This window comes from Gopherus evgoodei, chromosome 18 (assembly GCF_007399415.2).
Source record: "Gopherus evgoodei ecotype Sinaloan lineage chromosome 18, rGopEvg1_v1.p, whole genome shotgun sequence".
NCBI lineage: Eukaryota > Metazoa > Chordata > Testudines > Testudinidae > Gopherus > Gopherus evgoodei.
The window spans coordinates 18,644,432-18,668,222 of NC_044339.1; the positions used below are offsets into that span (position 1 = coordinate 18,644,432).

The 23,791-nt window shown below is 40.0% G+C and overlaps 1 protein-coding gene across 3 annotated transcripts in view; it reads left to right on the forward strand.

Moving 5' to 3' along the window:
* PRDM16 (PR/SET domain 16) overlaps positions 1-23,791 on the forward strand; it is a 431,446-nt gene that overhangs the window by 98,654 nt on the left and 309,001 nt on the right. The gene's annotated exons all lie outside the window — the stretch shown is intronic.

Sequence of the window (23,791 nt, forward strand, 5' to 3'; positions counted from 1 at the left end):
ACTGTAAGGCTCTGATTTTTGACAATGCCATTAGTAGGGAAGCATTTTAAGCCACGTATTGTATAATCATCTCTGTAAGGTGGCGTTTTTCCCCAAATTAATCAGCAGGGCCTGTATTTAATCAACAACAGTATATGTACATTTTTCCTGAAGATTACAAGCCTATGGTTCAGCGTTTCTTAGGAAACTGGGTTTTGCACCTTATCTGATTTTAATAAACATGACCCGCACATAAGTAGACATACACTTGACCTTGAACATAACACCAGATGGGGGCTACAGCCCCTGTTGGAGCTGCTGACAGAGCAAATAGTTTAAACATGGGAATTAAAATGTTCCTTCCTTTCAATATTTGTCCCTTTTTTTAACTTAAACTATGACATAAAAATACAACACAATTTGCTTCTGAGCCAGTCTCCAGTATATTAATATTCTTATTAAAGAGCAATGAGGATAAAGAGTAAATGGAAAAGAGTCTGAATTTCTTTGCTTCCTGGAACTTGAGCTTTAAGATATTATTAAGATGATTTGTTAAATAATAGAAAGAGTTTTTCATTTCCTCATTTCCAGCTCCAGCTAAAGCTATCTCCCAGCAACCTGCTTCTCATTCCTTAATATTTAGACTTATGGACCAATTTGAGAATATTTCTTTCTTGCTATGATTAATGCTTCTATGAAACAATGTCATCGCAAGCCATCTACCTGCCTTGTCAGCTTGGCATCAGTCTGGCTGTGCTGTGCTGTAATTTATGACTTGAGCCAGTAATTTGCAAATCTAATGTAAGGGAGGCTATGAGGATCTGAGATTTGAATGCTTTTTACTGATTTGGTAAGTATCTCCACCATTAGTAAAACAAATGGCACAGGGATCAGACATCATCTCCAAGGCTCAATAAATATTTTATCAGCCATAATGGAAATTGTCAAATTGATCTAATTGTACAATATGTTATCAACAAGATATCAAAGTTGGACATGGCCTCTGCCCTTGTCTCTCGTTTGCAGGCTTTTGTCTTCGATTGCTGCTCCCTGAGAGAAAAGTAGGAAAGTGCAGAGTTCATTACAAAGTAGTGTAAATAATATACCAAGCAAATATCCATTCCGAAGATAAATTCAGGTGGCATAATTAACTCTGCTCAATTTTAAAGTGGGGCTGGGCAAGAGGCATTTAAATCAACTTAATCTTTTGAGACTGAACCTATTCACATTAGTCTAACACATAAGGGTAAATTTTCCCCTTTACTTTAAAGGGAGCAGGATACAGATCTTGAGAAAACATTCAGTGCCGCACTGATTTTAATGGGTGCTGAATGATGCATTCAAAAGTAAATTTGAGCCCTGCGGCTGGTATCTCTGGGACAAATTAATTGATTACCCAAATAAAATAGATATTTTTTCTTAAACATTTTGTTAACATTGGTGACTGAAATTAAACTAAATAATTGTTCTGCTTGATATCAATGCAAGTTCTGGATGGTCAGTGCACTGGAATTCTGGATAATTATTTAGAGGACTAAGGTGTGGCTTTGGGTGCCTAATTCTAGGCAGCCAACTTTGAAAACTTTGCCCTTAGTAAATTTTGTTCTTTTCGTTGGTTTGCACAGTACATTATGGCCATAGATATGTTTGTTTTTTGTTGTATCTATTGCTGGATAAAAAGAACCCCCCATGCCGATGAAAAATATCCATTTCCTGTAGGTTCACTACTAGGAACTGAGCATCCAAATCCCTTTAGGAAGCTTTGAAAATCTCAGTCAAAGTTTCTAGTTGAGACAAATTCCTAAATTTTGTCAAGAGCAGGTGAAATTCTGCTATTTTTTCCTATGAATGGTTGCATTTACCAACAGGCCTTGGTGATACTTTAATCCATGAAGACTAGGAAAAATATCAGGTTTTTGCACAGGACCACTCACCAAGGGACGTGTGATTGCCCTGCATAAAGCAGTTAATATGCAACTTGCATTCTTTCGCATGCTCCTTTGCAAGCACCAGTGCAGTGTGTCAGCATTAGCGCTGGTGAGGAGATCTGGAAGCAGGACACCTGGATTGAATTCCTGCTGTATCACTGACTCACTGTATTATCTTGATCTGCTTTCTCTGTGCCTCTGGTTGCCTGTCCCTGCTAAAAAATGAAGACAATGATGCCCTGCTGCTTGCATGGGGTCTCTGAGAGTCAACATTTCTAAGGTGCTTTGAGATCCTTGGATAAAAGGGGCTATAGAATGGGGAAAAACTTAATTTTTTATATGTCTTAAACTATTTATCATCTGGGTAACATCATACCAGAGCCTGCCAATGTCTCATCCACAGTAACTAGGTGACGAATGTCAGTAGCAGTTTTCTTGTTTCAGAATCCTAAACATTTTCTTGGATGCAGCCCCTGGCTATGTTTTTCATTAGATCTCATGGAGACTTAAATAAAAAGTCTACACTTGATGTTTTTGGTTTCCTGTCATATTGAATAAAAATAAGAATATAGAGAGGGGTATTTTAATAAGAACCTTGAGTTAAAAGTAGTTTTAGGTAGCATTGTCTTAAAGGAAGGGTTTTAAAATAAAAGCCAACAAGCTGCAAACATCCTGTAATGTAGTGTTGCCATTAATTTGTCAGGCACAACCACTTTCCGTCTTGTAAACGGGACACGGAAGCAAATGGGAACTGTGTGGAATTAGAATCAATTGCAGGACATTATTAGCTGAGCACCAGTCAGATCATAACAATAATTAATTCAATCAAAGGTAAATGGGCTATTTTAACAGTATATTGCAGCCCGAAAACTTGAAGCCTAAGCTGAATTTAGGCTTCCATGTAGCCTGTTGCCTTGGGGTGGTTGAGTCGAGAGAGGTTTCTAAACGTAAGCCATATGTGAAGTTTTAAGTGTGTACATTTCTTCCCATTCCCTGCATTTGGCTATTGTGTCTTTTGCAAAGTTACACATGCCAATTGTTTTGTGTAGCTTTTCCTAAGAAGTCCTGGGGAAGGATCACATTACCTTTTCTACAGTGCATCTGGGAACAACAACACAGAGGCACCAAGGACAAAACCTTGAGAGTATTTTAAAATAAATCTTTCTTATAAATTGTTTACTCCAGGGGCTTCAAATGAGTCTCCTTTATCCCCTGGATAGGACATGGTGATAAGATGTGATCATAATCAACTTTTGCTTAACAGGTGGCATGTCTCAAAGTGTTCAAATGTTGCTAGTCCCAACAAATTCACGTATTTTTTAGAAGTGTGGATCCAAGGCCTGCTAAGCTGCCCTCCACTGCTCTCTATGGAAGAGAGTAGCACTGCTCAGCCAGGATGGGTGGGTGGATGGATGTGACTTGCTAGAGAGAGTGGAGGTGGAGTCTGCTTCTAACCAGGCATTCATAAAGCCCCAGTCAAAAGAGCGGGGGAGATGTAGAGCGCTATTCGGAAGAACATAATATCCATTATTTTGTTGTCACTTTTGGTATTCTTTTTCACTGAGTGTTGTGAACTTGAGTCCAAACTTTGATGCATCAGTGAGTGAGGATGGGGAATGAGAAGGGTTTTGTGGATCAAGCCTGCTAAGTTGAACTGTTTCTTTCCAGTGATGGCATAAATCAGGAGTCTCCAGATATCCTGTAAGTTACGGAACACTGGTGTGTGGGAGGCAGAGGTTGAGCCACAGACAACGCAGAGTTTTGGGACCTAGGCAATGTCTGCTCTATCCCGCACATGTGGCAGTGGGGAGGCGCAGCTGCTACTGTAGCCATCAGAAGCACAGATACAGTACAGGAGCTTCATGGATCGGGGGGTAAGGTCATCCCCACAGGACTGACTTTGGCAAATCATATGCCTGGCTTTGTGAAGGGCCAGAGAATTTGGCCTGAAATACGGAGAAGACAATGGGCTCTTTGGCCCAGCTGGGGGCAGCCTCTAACTTATTCCAGAGCTTTTTGCCTCTAGAAAATGAATTCCCTGCAACATCTTACAAGCACTGTGATAGCCTGTCAATCTCTCCCTTCTCCCCCCCCCCGCCCCCCCCCCCGCACAAACTGTTTGCTAAGAATGATTCCACAGGTGGTGACAAAGCTGAATGTTTGAGTGAGCCTGGCCTTTACAGCTGATGATCTACTGGACATCAGTTAACTTTTGGTGAGAGAGCTATTTATTTTAATGCAAAGTTCATTCATTCCTTCTTTTCCCTGCCCTCATCCCCACCGTGGCCAATCTAGATTTTTATCTGTTATGGCTTTTAGTGGGGGGAAAAAATACAAAATGTTGTTCTTAAGCATTAGTTTTCTAGGCCAACAATAACCCGAGCCTAGACAAGTAACTCCCTCCTAGTTCCTCCAGCGAAGTGTTAGACTACACAGACAGTGAGGTCATTCATAGCCACTATTGTTTCCTGATAACCCAATTAAGAAAGTGCAATTCATCTAGCCTGTTTCCATTTAATTATCTAATTTGTCTGACTGAGTAGGGCTAGCTATCTCCTCGGCTATCGCACCCAGCGTTTGTTCCCGCAGCACGCTCCCCTGGTGCTTTTCATTCATTTGACCTATAGTCCTAGACGCTTATAAATCAGGAAGGTGGAAGGAGCCATCACATTGCTCTCCCTTCTTTTATCTTTAGGGGGGAAAGGTGTGTACTAGATTTAGAATCACGGCACTAATGCCTTCTTGCTAATCTAAGACCAAACTTTAATAAAGATATTTTATAGTCTTCCATTTAGAACGCGAGATTTTTTTAAAAAGAGAGGGAGAGAAGTTGGTGAATGTGGATGTTTCTCGGCACAGGGTCAAATAGCACAAAATAAACTGTTCCAATTAAATAGAGGGGGTTGAAATACAAGCATTAACCCTTCCTGCCTGGGTAGTGAAGGATGTAAGGTTAGTGAACACTGTATTGTGATGGTGCAGCAGATTACAGGGAAGCTTTAACAAAACAAACAAACAAAAAAGCTTTGTTGAGATGCCCATCTGAAGCAGAGGAATAATTTTAAATGAATAACCTATTAACTTCATACTTCTGAGGATGGGCCAATTAGTAGCTACAGAAGGGTTAGTTTTCTTGGATTCCTTATTGTTCTAATGTTGTTTTACACAGAGATGCCCCATCATCTTCCTTCTTTTCAGCTCTCAGTTCTCTGACCGGGTATTTTTAGGAGCTGGTTTCTAGAAATCTGCTTGATAAACACAATGTGGGTTGAAGCAGGTGAGTGGAGGTCTGAACTCTTGGGCATTTTCACTCACTTGTTGGATGAACTTTGGCAAATACTGTAGGCCAAAATCTTCACACTTGGAGTTTGGTGTTTAAAATGAGGCCTCCATGTTTAGGCACCTAAATGAAGGGCCTGATTTTTCAAAAATATCTAAACATTAAAAAGAAAAAAACTAAGCCCTGGAGCTGCTAATTGCCCATCTTCACAAGCGTGAAATCAGTGCCGCCTTCATTCAAAATGACTCCTCTGTTTAGCATCTTCAGCTCCTACTGCAGTCAGTAATTATGGCCCTATTCCCTCGTCTCAGTTCACCCCTCTGTGAAAGTGAGTTGTTGACGCTTGGAATTGTCATTCCAGAGCATTCCAGTCTCCTGTCTCTGATGGTGCCCAATAACACATGCTTCAGAGGCAGGTTGCAGGGCCAGAGGGGAACCTTGTAACTGAAAATTATGTACTCTCCTATCTATAAGGAGGTTTATTCTTACTTTCCATGGAGTGTTGCAAGGATTAATTAGTGTTTGTAGAGCATTTGGAATATGATGAGTGATATAGAAAGGCAAATTAGTATTATTACTTCTATTGGCCCTGCTGCCAGGCCTGATATTTATTTTTTGTATTACAATAGTGTCTGCAGGCCCCAGCCAAGATCAGGCCTCCATAGTGCTAGGTGCTGTACAAACGCAGAGGAAGACACAGTTCCTTCCTTTAAGAGCTTTACAATCCCAGTAGGCCAGACAGATCTCATGTCAGGCCTCTAGCTGCTACTATAATAAAAATAGTAAATAACATGAAAATCCTGCTGGTAGGGGGTGGAGAGTTTTAGCTTCTTCTCAAAGTATAGACTTTTATGTTTTGCATCAATTACCTTGCTTAAATTTGCTCTTCTGATGCTTGGATGCCTAGCACATCCACCCGTCCAAAGATGTTTGTTTTTTTTAATTCGTTTGAGCTGCCAGGCACCGTTTCTGAAGAGGTGTGTTCTTTGTTACTTGAAATTAACCGTGAACTGTGCTATCTGCTGATATCATGGATATTTTATTTGCTCTGCTACAGTCTTGTGCAAGCCAAGCAGGTGGAAAAATACCTGACAAGGGTTTGGCTTTGTTTGTTTGTCTGTGTGGTTCCCTCCCCCCACCAAAAAGAGCAGGACTGCTGTCTGTGCATACCGTTGTGTGTGTTTTGTCATGCTGAATCATGTTTGGAAATGAGTTTAACAGTTCATCAGAAACTCACTTCTACTTGAGTGTCCAGCATGTCATGAACACGCCTGGCCCCAAGCCAAGAGCTGCCCAATAACACGCTCTCCACAAAACTTTCTGTGCTCAGCAAAACTTTGCTAAGGTATCTTATAGAGAGATGACAGTAAAGTGACTTCCTTTGCTGTCATCCATTAATTCAGGCTTCAGCAATGTGATTGGCACAACCTGAGTAGATGCATCAGAGCCTCTCAAAGCCATTGGACAAGCCCTGATCCTTCTTAAAGCCACAGCCAAACGCTTCATTTTTTGTTTTGTTTTTGAGATAGGCAAGCTTTTCATAACTTCTTTAATAGCAAACTGAGGCTCTGTTCCCACAATGAACCCCACACTGATGCCTCTGAAATCAGCAGATTTCTGTGCAGGGATCTGCCTACTTAGACCTCATTACGGGATTGGGAGATCTAGTTTTGTTGTTTTAAAACATCTGGGCAGATAAGGTGCAGGCTTTTCCCCCACCTTTTGCTTGCTTCCCCTGGCAGAAGAGAAAGCGAGTTATTGTATTGTATCTAGTAACTGAGTCATGTTGTGTCATGTTTATAGTCTCGTGATTCAACATAATGGTATGATGGGACTTCAAGTAATCTGATGCCTCAGTTTAATAGGCATAGTTGGATCAAACACTTGTTATAATCAGGCTAGGGCACAGGTTTTTTGGCATGTTTCTGAATGTGGTGATTCTGAGCTTTCTATGGACATTTTAAAAAATACAGATGGTTCTTTATCTTGCCATGTCTAAAACACATAAGCCTGTGTTTTTTGTATGACAGTAGTAATAATCTACTTACGGCACATTGAATCAGACACATCAAAGCACCTTTAAAAAGTGTTACCCCCATTTTACAGATATGGAAACTGAAACACAGAGAGGTTAAGTGTCTTTCCCAAAGCCATACAGCCAGCAGTGGAGTTGGGAATTGAACCTACTGCTGTGCTCTCACTGCTAGACATGCTGCCTCCTCAGTGGCTGGAGGAATGTGAATGCATGAGCGCTTTAAAGTTGTGATTTCTTGAATTGCTTCCATTACCAAGTTATGTAGCAAGGACTTTCAAAATCAATTCCTACCTTCCCCAGGCTTTTGGATGGACTCCTAAAAGGATGGAAAAAGGGGAACAAGCTGACTGTCACCTTGCCAGTGCTAACAGAAGGTCTGCATACATGTTGACCACGTGACTTTCTTCGTTTGCTTTCTGAGGATCATTTTTAACTCATTGGGTCAAAACAGAGATGTTGCATTGTCTCCTCTCCATAGGGGATTCCTTGCACTACGTCTAGCAGGCACACACCCCAAAGCCTTAGATTAGTAAGAGAAACAGTCCCATCGGTTGTGCTACCAGAGACAAGCTGTGGCATAACGGCTCGTCTTTCACATCCTTGTGCACAAAGTGCTGCGCTGGCCAATTCCAGGTCTCACATGCCGTTAATATTTAGGGCTTAGCTTAGACTATGCTTCGGTTTTTCTGGAAGCCATTAACGAAGCTTAGAGGCAGTTGCTAAGTGTGCAGAATTATTGCACTCAACACGCCAGTGGCTTTCTTCTTCTTTTTTCTTCTTCTCCTGTAAATGCTGAGTTTCAGGTTTTGGAAAGTACTGCTTTTCTTTCATGAATATTTCCAGTCTCCTTCAAATAGGGTCCTTTTTTAGACTTGGATCATGTTTACCTGATGCTTATCTGTTTAAAGGCCAACAACTTGAGACTGTTGGATTAGCCAATAAATAAGTGAGATTGTTATGACAATAAAAAGGTGATTTAAAATTAGCAGCTCCTCTGATGCCTTTTCAAATAAATATGTATGTTGTTCTGTTCACATATGGCACTCATGAATGTGAGGGTAAATAACAGAAACCAAAGGGGTGTAGCATGCTGTGAAATGACTGGCAAATTTCTCCATTACTTTGCCAGAGCACCTAAATTCTGATCTGTAATATTCTTGGCCCTTCACTCCTGGGCCTCTCCAGAGAGAGCAGTTTCATGATAAATGTCAGCAGAAGTTGGGAATGAGACGAAGGCTTCCTCTTCCACTTCAGACCTCAGATTTGAACCAAGGATTCCAGATATGAACTCTTTTAGCTTCAGAGAGTCCGAGCCTCTCCTATACCAAGTAGGGCCATGCACTCCATTTGACATCTAATGTGCTGTCCTCAGATCTGTCGTCAACGTGGGGCACACACCACCGTTTTTTGAGGGCACGGCACATGATCTTAAATTACAGGGTGCTGTTTTGCCACTGAATTTTTACAGAGCTGGTTTGTGGATGCACGATCTGACTTTCCTGAGAACTGCTTCCAATTAATAATGAACCCTAGAATTTAAAAATCTCAGATTTATCACTCCAATTACTTGAGAGAAAATCCTTTCTTGTCAACTGGTACTGGTGAATTTTTCTCTGAGCAGTGTTGGTACCAACCAGGATCGCTATCTGTTTGACTGCACATTCTTTCACCGCTGTGGTAAGGTGTGATGTGTACTGAATTTCCAGTGATTGCTAATCAACGCTAAGAAAAATTCAACCTACAAACACTTTTTGTACCTACTCGTAAAGATGAGATTAATGCTGCTGTGCTACTGTCCAATCACATCAGTGGCATTGTCACAATGTATCACAAAGTCACTTGTAAGGGTATCTCCCTAAGTGTCTCCTCCTAGTGCTTATTGCTCTAGAAGCACCTATCTTGCCCTGAACAAGATCAGATCCATTTCTAACGCCTTGGCAGCAATTCATACCTTTACATTTGGTGCCCAGACACAGTGATGTTACCATATGTGCAAAAGAATAACAACAGGCCAGCGAGGCCTGGTCTACACTTAACATTTAGATCAACCTGGCTACATCAATCAGGGGTGTGAAAAATTCACACACCTGAGGACCCTAGTTAAGCTGACCTAACTCCCAGTACAGATGAAGCTAGGCTGATGGAAAAATTCTTCCATCGACCTAATTACTGCGGCTCAGGAAGGTGGATGGAAAAGCCCCTTCCGCCGATGCAGGAAGCATCTACACTACAGCATTAAAGTGACGTATCTGCATTTCGCCGCTGTAGGGTTTGTAGTATAGATGTGTCTAGGTACCCTTAGCTTTACACCCCCGCTCCCTAGAGATTTAATCTCTTTTCATGCACTCATTGAGTTACTGCACGGAGCATTCCAACTGGTAAGACAGAAAAATGGCCTGAGCTGCTGCTCTGAGCTTTAGTCCTTGCTCGCTGGCAAGAAGTTCCTGAACCTGTGTCAAGAAACGCTGATGACCTGCCATTTCACCTGGATTTGTGATCCAGCTGGGAAGCCGACGGTCTCAAAAATTGTTAAGAGCTGAGCTGGTGGAAATCTCTTCAGTATTTGTGAATCTTTTCATCACAAAAAGCATGGGACTTGGTTTGCTTTTCATGGGATCGTATTATTTCTTAAGTATGTGGACCAATGCCAGGTATTCTCAGAAATGTTTGTAAATCCTGAAAGCTTCATATATTTTCTCCTGAATGAATATTCTTTCAAATATTTATACTGGGAAATGTATCTGTCACTGTTCGTTATTCTCTTGTTTAAAACACTTGTTGGCCAATCAAGAAGCAGAAATAAAATCGTGGCATAGGTGACTGGCCACACAACGCAAATAGATGATAATTGAAGGTCCAGTCCTGCGCCATGAAAGTTAATAGGATTTTTGCCATTGGTTGTTAGTAGGAGTAGGTCCTATCAGCGAGTAGTTGAGGTGAGCTATTCATGAGCAACCCAGGGTCCGAATGTGATTAGTCCAAACTATTTCAGCAAATACTTACAAATAACAAACACATTCAGAGAAAAAAAAATCAATCTGCTAACACAGAAAGGGGCTAACTTTGTAACTCAGATAATTCATACTACCCAAGGTCTGCTATAGACATGTCAGATATAGACTATATCTGCCAGAATAGATCCCTTAATTCTGTACTTTCATTCAGTCTGACCTTCAGTAACCAGGGGCTGGGTGGCTCCTGTGTAGGACTCTTGTTTAGTACTGGGGTCCTGGAGTTTCCCTTGACCTAGTCGGTCTAGACCACCTGTTAATTCTAACCCTAAAGTGAATATGAATTCACACCGACTCAGGATAGAGCTTTGATTCTCCCTAGCAGCAGCTATGTTGCCTTTGACATACATCTTTTTTTTTCGCCATTCTGGGGACCAGGAAAGTGAAGTCTGTTTCCTTTTATAGGGCAAAAGCCCAAGAAGGATCCTGTACACATTTCCATTATGATAAAAGACAAAACAACTAAATTCAATTGGAAACCAGCTCTGCATTACGCAAGGCTGCATACTCTGAAATTCTCAAAACAAAAGAGGAGGAAGGGGGAGGCAATTGTCATCAGAAAAAAAGTGTCTCTGGGCTAGAACTTTTATTGTTCCTTAACTCAGAACTGAAATATTTTAACGCCTCCGATGCCAGGGTAGTTGAAATTGCAGCTTATGCAGGTAAAGGCAAAAATGTTTCACTGGACCTGGATGGTACCTGAGTTTGTTGCTCTTAAGAAACTACCTAATTTTGTAGTTAATGTCAAGTGACTTTGTGACTGTCTGAACCCCTGTTCTCCCTGTGATTATTAGGAAGATGATTTAGCCAGTTCCAGGGAAAGTGTGCTAGCCACTTGGCAGTGTAAAAATGCACGGGAAATCCAAATGGTCTTTTAGCTCTCAAGATTTCTTTTTCTTTTCTTCTCCCCCCCTCCCTTTTTTGTAACATCTTTGAAAGGCTAGACTATTTATTATGGTTAAATTGGCCAGTGACCCATTGGCACAGAATGCAATCTTATACAAAAACTTGTTGCTAGATTTTATTTCACTGGAAATGAAGGAGTGGAAATGTTAGCTGATCAGGTATCTTGCCTCATCCAATTTAATCATTTCAATGAAAAAAATGTAGAGAATTCCTTGGGGCTCTAGTCACAGCATTATCATCAATTCAGATTCAATGAGCCTTTGCAATCCAGCCCTTGTCTTGGGTGGAATCTGATCTTCTGAAACAGAGGTGCTCTGCCTGGGTATTTTTTTTTTTTTGTCCTGAAAATTATTTCTGGTTTCTTTTTAGCCTTGGTTCAGCTTTTGTTCAAAAACTGGCTTGTTTCTTCAATACATAAGTTTTATTTATGTTTAAAATCATTAATCCAGTTGGTCTTTTTAAAGAGAAAATTCTTCCTCTTTAAAAGTTACTTGCCTGTTAAACTTCCAGGGGTCTCCTCTCTTCTTTCTCATTGTTGTTATGGGGTCAGCCTGTGAATAGAAATTCTTCACAGAAAGAAATAAAAAGGAGCCATATTACACCGTAGATTGAAGCACACTGCGTTCAGTGGGAAAGCCATAATCTTTAAGGTCTGACTGGCAAAGCAGCCAGAAAGGGCTATGAGACTAGAGGGAGACTGCAGGAGAAGCTCTCAGCATCCTGCAGGATGAGGCCCCTTCCACTTCAAATTAATAAATGAATGAGGTGGAGGACTTGCGCCTGCTGCCATTAAGTTCAGTGGGTGCAGAACTGGACACTATGCTAACTGTGCAGATTTAGTACTAATCTGAAGCCACTCCCTAAAGAGGCCCTGTATTTGGGGCTCAGAGCTAGGTTTCATTCCCAGCTCCACCACAGATTCCCTGAATGACACTGGGCAAGTCACTTAATATCTCAATGCCTCAGTTGCTACCCCTCTGGAACATAGGGATAAAAACAGTTCCTTTCTCCCCCCTTTGCCTGTCTTTAAATGAAAAGCTTTTCTGGGCAGGGACTGTCTCTGACTGTGTGTTGTGCAACAGCCAGTACAACAGGGTCTTTAAGTGATTTCTTAAGATAAATAACAAATACTATTTCTCACTGACTGCAATAGTGGGGATGTGCAGGTATCTGAGGACAAGAGTGGGCACCTAATATTTACAAGGGGACACACGTTAAACAAGACAGCTGGAAATCCGTTCTTTCTGCTGAGACTGGAGTTCAGGATTGTGTTTTCCACACTGCTATAACTGATACTAGCACCAGTGAGCAGACCTGTGTGAGAGACATGTCTTCCTGCTCTATTTTAGGTATGTGTTATGTCAGGAAATGTTTTAGGGGAAATAGAGAATCCTGGACTAATTCTTTGGCAGGTATAAAAGCTTTATAATTCACCTTTTAAAGTTCCTCAGAGAAACAGTTTCCACAATGGATGACTCCTCAATGAGACCACACCAGCATCCCATTCTTAGATCTTGAATAATTCAGAATTGGCTCAGGTGCAGCTAAGAGGTGAATGACGAGGGGATTGAAAAACGAACTACCAAACAATCTTATTGGTTCAGAATTTACATTCTAAAAGTACAAGACAAAGTATTGAATCTCACTTGATAAAAATCCCATGTTGAGATCACTATAAACAAGCAATTCTCCTTTGCTAAAGCGGGGGGAAGAATTTCCACATAGGAAAAAAAAAAATCTTGGTTTTGAAAGCATTTCAAACAAAACATAAATTTTTTTTGCTCCTTTGACAGGCGTTTAAACTAAAACTTAGTTGTGTTTTCCTTTTGACTGATAAATTACAGCTTTATGTAGATGTCAGTGTACAAACGGTGAGATAACAGAGACAAAGGAGGGGCTTTCTCATGTTACATAAGTGGCTACCCTCAGGTAAAGCGAATCAGTTGTTCATAAATTGACCCCCTGACCTTCTAATCACTGACAAATTATCCAGTGCTTTATTCTACAGTCTTCATTATGCACTGTTATTAAACACACTAATTTCCTTTTTATTGGGACAGCATAATTGAGATGCAGTAATAATCCTTTTCATCAACTTTAGTGAGCGTGTATGAAAGTGCCTAAGCGATTTGCCTGAAGATTCAGTTTAACCCTGTGGCTTTCATGGCCATTTTTCAGTCATTTGCTATTAGTAAAGCAGCGCCACTGGCTGTCGGTTGTTGTCTTTCAATTTTTTTTGCAAATTCTTTAGAAACAAAAAGTTCCTATAGACAAAAATTCTTCATGCAAGGTTTGTGATGGCTCAGAAATAAGAAAACCACCCAAGTTACTGTCTCACTCCTTCCTTCTTACACTTACATTCAAGCCACGGGTGAAATCAGGCTCTCTGCTGAATATGGAGGCCTTGTCTACAATGTAGCTCTCAGCCAGAGGAGCAGCTTTACGTAGGTTGGTGACCTGGTGCAACCACCCTGGTGTAGATTTGGTGCACCAAGTTAAGCTGTAACTTGTGCTACTCACTGCAGCTACACAAGAGGTGTTGTACAAGTGACGCTACACTGTGTCTACACAAGGGAAGGGTAGTACAGATAACGCTACACCGTATCTATACTGGGGGGTTTGTACACCAGATAAAAAACCCAGTATAAGTGACCACTCTAATCTATTGATCTGCAGAAATCCCAGCAGTCTGGGCTCTAAGGCAGACTCTGACTAAGTCAGAAAGGAAAAGAACAGGAAGTATGTTTTGCCTAAACAAACAGAGATAACGTTGTGTTGCTTCCCATCAGCCTTTTCACTAACACACTTCCAGTTTTTCAAAGGATTTATTGTAAAAGCGGTAAAGGGATGGCAAGCAAGTTAAAGGTTCAGTATTACTTTTTAGTATCCCCACTCCCAGCCCCACTCTGTCTAAAACCTCAGTTCAGCTGAAAGGAAATCCGTGAACCGTGGCCTAAATGTTCAGACATGATTAGTGACATTGGGTGTCCAAAACCTTAAAGGAGCCTGATTTTCAAAAAGTTCTGAGCGCCCACCCTGAGCAAATCAGGTTCCTCTAAGTGACTCAAGTTGGGCACTCAAAACCATGTCACTTTCAAACATTAAACCAGCGTGTTCAACAAGCACTTGATATCTCAATCCCCAGTAGGCAATCTTGATGATAAGAGTTTGTTCTTTGTACAACTGGAGAATGGGCTTGTACCAAACCACCAGATCCAGCTGCCTTCCCCCAAACTTTGCAAAGTTTGGACCCAGATCCGAAATTTTATTGCTAAGAGCCATCTCTAGGTATAACCAGAGATAAGCCAATGAGTAGATAAAATAAGAATTCAGCCTGAACCAACCTTTTTTCTTTTAAGATTCATTATTTATTTTATTCTTGTTTGTGTGTGTGTATGTGTGTGTGTTTGTTTATTTTTGCCTCTGAACTGCCAGGGTCTATCAGAAAAAGAAGTAGAAGTGTTGAATTACTTTAGAAAAGGATGTCTCATCAGATATCCTGTTCAGACCAGTCTGGAAGTCCAAAGAAGTTCATATAGTTCAGAAAAGATTTGCATGAATGTTTTGAATACTTCTCTGAATCTAAACTTCCAGTCCTCTGGAGTCTGCCCATCCCTAATAGAACCTATTACTAATAGATCCAGTCCTGCTTTCCTCATGCAATCCCCAATTATCCAGAACTCCCATTGCAGTTAGTTACAGTCAATGGAGTGTAAAGGCTTGAGCCTGGAAAGTCTTCCAAGGAGGAGACCATCCTCAGTATCTGTTGGGTTGGTGGGAGATGAGAGCACCCAGCACCTCTGTTGGGTGCTCAGTATCTTGTAGGTTTGGCCTCTAACTAAGTAGTAAGGACTTGGCTCCAGTGATAGTCTATTACCATCAAGAATCTTGATCCAATGTTTCTGTTTTGAAGTCTAGCTAGTAATCCTTTAAAAGTGCCAGATATGTATTATGGGTTTGATTCTGCTCCTATTAAGATTGTGGGCTTAACATTGCTTTCAGTGGTAGCAGGGTCAAACTCTTAATCTATATTGTTCTAATACTATAATAGCTTTGTGCTTAAACCAAACATCTTCAAATTCGGAGCCTAATCTTAGGTACCTAAATCCATATTTAAGCGCAAAAATAAAATAATCTGATGTCCAGCGCTATTGATAACTTGCAGCTCCCATTGACTTTGGGAGCTGTTGGGTGCTGAGCATCTTTTAAAATCAGACCACTTATTTAGGTGTCTCAGTTCGGATTTAAGTGTCTTTTTTTAGGTTATGAGAGAGACGAGATGGGTTAGGCAATATCTTTTATTGGACCAGCTTCTGTTGGTGAAAGAAAGACGCTTTTGAGCTATATGGACTTTGTGGGATCTCAGATCCTGGGCTCCAGCCCAAGCCCAACTGTCTACGTTGCAGTTTTAGGGCCCCGTGAGTCCAAGTCAGCTGACCCAGGTCAGCCATGGATCTTCCATCGCAGTGCAGATGTACCTGCTAAGCATCTTTCCCAGACCTGAAGAAGAGCTCTGTGCCACTTGAAAGCTTGTCTTTCACCAACAGAAGTTGGTCCAATAAAAGATATTACCTCACCCACCTTGTCTGTCTAATATTTCGGGACCAGCGTGGCTACCACAATGCTGCAAATAACTTTAGGCTAGTAATTTTGAAAATTCTGGCCAAACTTGAAGCCTCTCCATTAAAAATTAATGATGCACAGTTGACATTGGAAATATTTAAGTTCAACCTGCTTTGATCATCACTTATTATTTTGCTAATATGCAGTATCTTTTAAAATCTGAAGAACTTTGATTTAAGGTATCGGCAAAGAGTTCTGTGTAAGTCACATGTGATAAAGCACTGGTTTCTGTACCTCCAAGGTGTGCACTCCAATAGCACTAATTCTCAGATCTCACAACCACAACTTACCCTGAAGACTGGAGGTGCCCTGCAATGTGAAAACGTTACTCACGTATTTGCTTAAATTTAAACAAGTGAGTAGGTTTATTGAAATCATTGGGATTGCATGCATGTTTGGGCATCTGTGCAAGTGTTTGCAGGATTGGGACTTACGTAAATAAAATAATATTCATAATCAGTCCAATATATCATCTCCATGAAGATAGTTGGTGAACTGAAAGACTAAATTTGTGGTTAAATGATTCACCGGTGATTCCACCAGCTGTAGCATGAATTACAAATTACCAATAAATTAAATTACATGTGGCACATTTTAGTTACCCACTGGTAGATGTCAGTACTGGGTATTTCAATCCTGGCAGATCTTTTGCTGGAAGATTTACAAAAATAAATAAAATAAAATAAAAGCCTTGATGTTGCATCATGGGAGCTATACGGAGACTGTGTCTGGTGATTAGCATCTCTTACAAAAAGTACTTTCAATTCAGGTTCACAGAATTATTTCCCTGTTAGCTTTGTCGTTGATGGTATTATTGTATATAGATTTTCACAGTCATGTTCTGTTTTTTTGGAGTAAAAGGGACCTGTTGCATTGTTTAAAATGCACTTGTTCCAATTCTGAGCACTTTCCATCTGTTTTCCTTTTTCCTTCCTCTTGATATGAGCAGCATTTCCTCTGCCTCTCACTCTGTCGGAGGAACAGGGAGGGAGGCGCTGTGCAAAGCCCCATTTAGCTCTGTGTTGCAGATCTTAGCCCAAGATTCCAGTCTCAGCAGCTTCAGGAAATTGGCGGGCTGGGTGGTTTATTTATTTATTTATTTATTTATGTAAAGCTTTGCTTAGGAGACTCTACAAAACTGGAGCCAGAGACTTTCCCTTTCGTAAGCAAATGAATCTTGGCCTCAACTGGCAGAACACACTTTGTGCTATCACATAGTTGTTGAGTGGACTCTGTTATATGAGTTTGGGCTGCTGTCCAGTTCAAAGTGGACAATGAGCCACATCACAGAAACCAGCCCTACACTTAGCACTAACTGCTACCATCATCTCCACTAGCTTCTTGCACTGTCAGCAGAGAAGCCAAGGACAATTGATTGTTGTATGGAGAGTTAAGTCCTCTCTCTCCTGTAGATGTGGTCCTACCAAGGCTGGGTTGAGGAGCATTGGTAGTGTTCCGTATCTCAAGGAAGATTGTCCCTGTCTATGCTGTACCAAATCTGTGGATAAGCGGTGCTTCAGTCTCTCAGGCTGTCAATCATTTTCCATCAGCATTAAATTACAATGGAGGAAAAAATAAGAGAAAAATATGAAGGAAAAAATATTTTGCACAAAAAGGGCATGGGAGACTAACCAGCACAAAGTGATGGAACTGGGATCATATCTTCTCCTGACCCCCAAGCTCCTATAACCATTCTTATGTAACCTTGTCTTCCTCCTCAGACCTGTATGCTGTAATAGATTTCTTTAAATTAATAATGCGTAAAAGGAGATTTACACCACAATGCTAAAATATTGTCTTTGCCTTTATTCATGCATTTGTCACTGTAGTCTCTAATAGAGGTGTGCAGCAGGGGGATAAATAATGAAGGGGGAAAAATTCTGTCATAATCCAGGACCATTTGCAAATTCATCACCAATATTCTTTGAGAAGGAAAGACAGAAGGAAATGAAAAATATGCACCAGTGCTAATATATCTCACTGATTTCCCTCTCCCATTTATTCAGAGAACCTACTTTGAGATATGACAGAATGTGAATCCTAGAAATTGTCATTCCTTTTTTAAGGACACGTTTGAGGCTGCTACTGACTTCCCAGGCAACAGATTGCATACTGGCCATGAGTGCTCAGTTAAAGTACTCTAAGTTAGGGTGGAATACATGCACCCTTCATTTTTTGATTAATTGGGTATTCAGGATATTATGTACAGAACATCAAGGAAAGTGCCAGAAATTCTTCAGCACACAAACCTCTGTGGATTTTTTTTTATTATATGTAAAGGAAAAAATGAAATCTATATCATTTAAAATTCTAAAAAAAAATTATAAATAAATTAACTTTTATTTATTATTTCAAAGTAGAGATGACTGAAATAGAACAAAAAAAAAGAGCCAACACAAAATTTTTACCTAATTTGCCAAAAAGTTCCATTAACTTTAAGGAAAAATGTCATGGCTCTAAAATTCAGAGGTTCAGTTCCAATTGGAAGTAGAATGCCAAATTTACTGCAAGACAGAATTTTTATTGCCACATTCCCAGACCATATGAACTCAGGAATTACTAGAAATCTTGGGGGAAGGAGGTACGGGATGGGACAGGAAACTACTTTCAGGAAGGTTCCAGGACAAGGCTAACTAGCTGGGGTCAGGAAGGAACTTAAACTATGGCCCTTTTATTGCAAAATCATATCTTATAGGGGATTTTACACATTTCTTTGGAGTATTTGATACTGCAGGGATACTGAGCTAGATGAAACGTTTATCTAAACTGATATGGCAATTCCTTTATTCTTAACATCTAAACTGGAACCTCTGGACAGACATATTGTCAATGGAGATGCTCCCTCCATAGGAGGCTCTCCATTTCTTCTGACAAAAGCCAGGAACATTGTTTGCCACTGTGGTCCCTCTGAACAGAGAACACTCTGAGGTCTTTGTCATCCAATAATATCAGCAATGAGACAATAGCATTGCAGCCAGCATAAAGCAATGGAGAATTGCTCCAGTATGAGAAACTTGAGCCCCATACGTAAGCACCAGGAGAGTAACACTGCTCGTGGCACCTTGTGATCTTAACAGTATGTGGTCTCCATAGACGGCATCCACTGCTCTCTGCTTGGTCTCTCCCTGCTGCCAAGCTGGAGCTGTGTTAGAACCAGCAACCAGAGTGAAAACAAGAGAGAATGTAGTAGCACTCTGAAAAGGGGGAGAGGATGAAATATATCATAAGATAATAAGAAAATAAACCATTAAAAGGCTCTGTTTCTTATTATCATGTGGTTTTATGTTAATGAAGTTGTTCCAGGCCTGTTTGAGTTTAAGTCAAGCAGGGGAATATGAGTAATATGAAAAATATGTGGGGATGAAGACCCTAAGTTAAAAAGTCTGTGTGTAACATTTAATGTTTTCATTCTACGTGCATTTCAGGATAAAGTATAAAGCAACCAGTAAGTGGAAAGAAAAAAACAACACAAGACCAGATTTTCTGTGGCCCTCAAATTGGGGCCCATAAATCTGAGTGTGTAAAGAGACCTACATTTGTATGTGCACATAGGCAAATATGTGTGCAAAATGAATGACTTGCAGCTGGCTGACCATCTGTATATACACTTCCCCACCTGAGCTGGGCTTTCACAAATGCAGAACTTTGCACGTGCTCTCAAATGAGCCCACAAGTATCAATCACTTTTTTAGAGGTGGCCTGAGAATTCTGCAGAGTTTTTATGTCAGATCAGATCTCTGGAAAGCAGAGAGAGGTCAGGATAGTGAAATTTGATAAAAGAATTGGGCTTAGAAAAGGGAAAAGCAGAAGGGAGAAGGGTAACATTAAAGTCTGTAGAAATCATATGTTCAGTGTTGTGTAGTAACTGATAATTAACAAACAAATGATGCCAATTACTCATCACCATCACACAGTTCTTTCTGTTTTCTCAGGTTCCCGAAGGCGTTGTTTTTGGAGGGGCACAAATCTTATGAACTTTTTTCAGTTGGTTCTGACTGAGGTAGAATTTGATACTTCTAGTTTCAGTTTCAAATGAAAATCTGCCACCCAGATACCATTGTGATGGGCCTATGAGAAATTATTAAATAGACAAATACCAGAATCTAAAGAGAAACTCAGTCAAAGTTACTGGTACTTTCCATTCAAACCACAGGTACTTGACCAGGTTTGCAAAAAACTGAGTTTGGGGTTTGATTGAAAAAGTTAGCAAACTTTGGCGAGACAGAGGATGAGTTTGCAGTGTAACCTCAAAGTGGAGTTTCACACCTCTGCCATTTCCCTGATACCTTTTTTCTAACCAGTGAGTGGGCTGAAGGGCAGAAGTTGGAGGCACCAGGCAACAGCAGTTAAAAAGATGAGCTGAGTCGAATTGGAAAAATTCTTCATAGATGGATCAAGAGTTGGCAAAAACGAATAGTAAGAAGCTTGTTCCATAGTCATTATCTCATCATCATCCTGACTTCTGAAAATGCAGAATATCTAGCATTTGCCCAGCCAAAGGGGATTCTACAGATAACTCTCCTCTCTGTGTTCACGCAGGAAGTAACCCATGAAGCTACAGTCTCTGAAGTACACTTGGCCCTGGGCAAATAAGGGATGGTCTTTTTAAATTTTTCTTCTTTGAAAGCCAGACATCTGAGTGTGGGTTTTTAAACAATATGCCAAATAAAATATCAAAATCAGGAACACAAACCCTTTAAAAATAAGTGAAATTTGTTTTTTATTTTTGTTAGTTTAAAAGAAGAGCAAGTGGTAGGGGAAAAAATGTGTTGATTTGAACTTTAAGTTGCTACCATGTGGGTAAGTCCAGTGCTGATATCCTCCAAGGCAGGTAACAAAAAGAATTGGAACAATTAAAAGTTTAAAGCATCACCCTATTTATTCCTTTAGTGTGAGAGGCTGCACTACAACAAAGTCCTTCTGTGACACTCCGATAGCCTTTGAATTGAGTCAGAAAACGTTGCACATCACAAAATCATTTTAATGCTGCATGATCTGCTTTCCATGCTTTAATGGTCAAAAGGGACTATCTTTTTAGTTCATGTTTTGTAATGCAGCTAGCAGAGTGAGGTCCTGGTCCCTGACTGGGGCCCCTACATGTGACTGCAATATAAATTATAGAATAGACACATCACTGATTTTAAATAGTTGTATTTTTGACTTTCGTAATTATGTATAGGCTTGGAACAATTGGAGTATTTTTTGACGGATCATATTGATGTGTATTTTAAAGCATTTTTTTCTGATTTTTTTGTTCACCATCATGCATAATTGTGATTTTTAAGCATTCTTTAATTTTCATCAATTTAAATTTTCACAGTTGCAGGAAATTCTGGGGGATTAGACAATGGTAAAGGTCAGGCAGTGATTATTTAATGACAGTATATGTTGAAATTCTAAAAGTTATAGCTTTATAACAGTTAAAACACAAACGCTCAACATCTATGTCAAAATTTTAGCTTTACATCAAACTTTAAGGTCTCAAGCAGCTTTTTTCTTACTTTTCCTATCTGTAAATTTCTATGATTATCAATAGAAATATTTTTGCATCTGTTTGTGTACACAGTTAAATCAACATTTACCAAGAAATGTCTAATCCTTCAAACCCTAATTATATAATATATTTCTTCATAAAATGTTAAATACAATATAGCACAGCTTTAGTTTACTTAATACTTTTCATACAAGTTGTATCCCAAACCCACTTCAGGGTTAAATAATAGAATTGGAGAGTTAAATGAAATTTAGCATTAAAGGGAGAAGGAAACCAGGAAGAAAGACGGGAGAAAGGAGAAGTTTTCAGACGAGACATAAAATGGAATGGTCTGAGGGCAGGAAGGCTGTTGCAGGAGTTCAGGAGGAGAAAGGTCTCTAGCACCAGACTGAGTGCTGGGATTAAGCAAATTGCACTACCTGAATTTGAACATTTAAAGAGAGAGAGAAGTTATGAAATAATTAATGTACATTTAAAAGAATTCTGTAGCATCTTCATACATATCTGGCAATAAAGACCATGGATTTGTGACAATTCATTTTCACTGATTAGTTGGAGAGTCCCTTCAATGTATTAGGTAGCTCACTTCTACGCTCATCTTATCTTAGTCCTCATTCAGCACAGCACTTACATATGTGCTTAAAGTTAAGCACATAGTTGCAGCCTTGATCCAACTCCTGTTGAAGCCAGCTGAAAGACTCTTATTTCCTTCAGTGGGAGTTGGACCAGGCCCTTAAGCCCATGGTTAAAGTTCAAGCTAACCAGCTGCACGTTTAGCTGAATCAGGGCCTTTAAGGTAGATTTTTAGCTTTGTAGTTTTTTTCTTTTAGCAACTAAAATAGATATTTAACCTTTTAAATGTTGTGTTTCTTCAAAATTCCAGTGGAATGCCAGTACCTCCAAGCAAGGTATATGGCACATGCTGTGAACAGTGCTTTCTCTATCAGCTACATTGTTTATATTTTTGCAGCAGTTATGTGGTTACTAGAAACTTTTTTGTTAAGGTTTATTATTAATGTGAGATCTTTGGGTCTGCCAGTATGATTTAATCCTTGTATTATGGTAAGTCCCCAGCATGCTCTGTACTGTGCAAAGACATAACATGACATGTCCTACAAAAAATGTACAATGTAAATACTCAGTTTTGTTGATTGTCAATAACCTCATTCCGGAATCATTTAACACTGTGGTACAAATCTAACTTTTTAAGGTGTATGTAAGTATTTATGTACAAACTACAGTAGGAGGAAAGGTAAGAGAAACTCTGCTCCTTTTACATATACCCTTGAACTCTACTTCAGCGCATACATGTATACGTGCTACTATACTTCCTGTGCCTCTCTCATGAACCCATCTGTCTCTGTACATCAACCTATGAGTTATATTCCCCTTACCTATCTTACGAGTAGCATCAATATAACACTTAATAACCAGAGGAACTTTTTTTTGGCGAAGTTTGAAAAATGATTTAAAATAATATTATGTTGTCTCAGGTCAGATAAACAGTGTAACAATCAATCTGAGATGATGAATTCTGCTATATTAATAACTTGGACTTCTTGTTTCTAATTTAAAATAAAATAAAATATGATTAATGATCATTAACAAATATTGATTCATAAGTTATGGCAGAGGTAATTTCAGTGCATCTAGCTTTCTCTCCTTCCCCTCTGTCTTGAAGAATAACCAACTAAAGGCAACAGCATTCAGATAGCTGCTTGAAAGAGTAAGAATTTTTGCTCTTAAAATTGAGAAGCTGCAAGTCACTTCCAATACCAGTTAGTACTTCAAGCCTTGTGGGATTGTTGCAAGTCATCAGAAACAACACTTTAAAAAAAACATCTTTTATGCCTAAAGTGTGTTTCTTAATAATGATTTTGAAGGCTGATAAATTGCCTCCTCAAATACAGCTGACAGTTCTGTGCCATGGCATGGCATGGTCAAAGTTTATATGGAAGAGGGGAACTAGAGTTTTGGTGTTCTTGTTGCATAGGTCAGTATATGGAGCTTTTTGCCATGGCATGTGGCTGAATGATGGTAATTCTGCCACAAGTGGGATCAATACAGGAGTAACTGGATAAAATTATGTGGCCTGTGGGATACAGAATCTAATGGCCCCTTTGGCCCTTAAAAATCTATGAATTTAAATGTTGTGGTAAACTATTTTTTTTAATTGGATAGACCTGATGAACCTTAGATTATTGTGGGAGATTCTGTAGCTTCTCCTCCTGAACATTGGATGTGTGGAAGTTATCAGGAGGGATGCGTACTATATGGGGTGGGAGACTGTCAAGATGGAGTAGTTAAAGAGGATGCAATGAGGGTAGGAGGTGTTTTTTCTGACACTGGTTGTGTGATTGGGAATTGGGAGAGGGCCTACATTAGTGAGGTGGACTTTCTGGCCTGCTGTGGAGGTTCATGATGTTGTATTTGCCACCTAAACCTAACCGGATGACGCCGCTGAGCTGGTCTGGGGACAGTTGGCTCCAGCCTGGGCATTGTTGGTGGCTGTGGTGATTGAATCAAGTTTGAAAT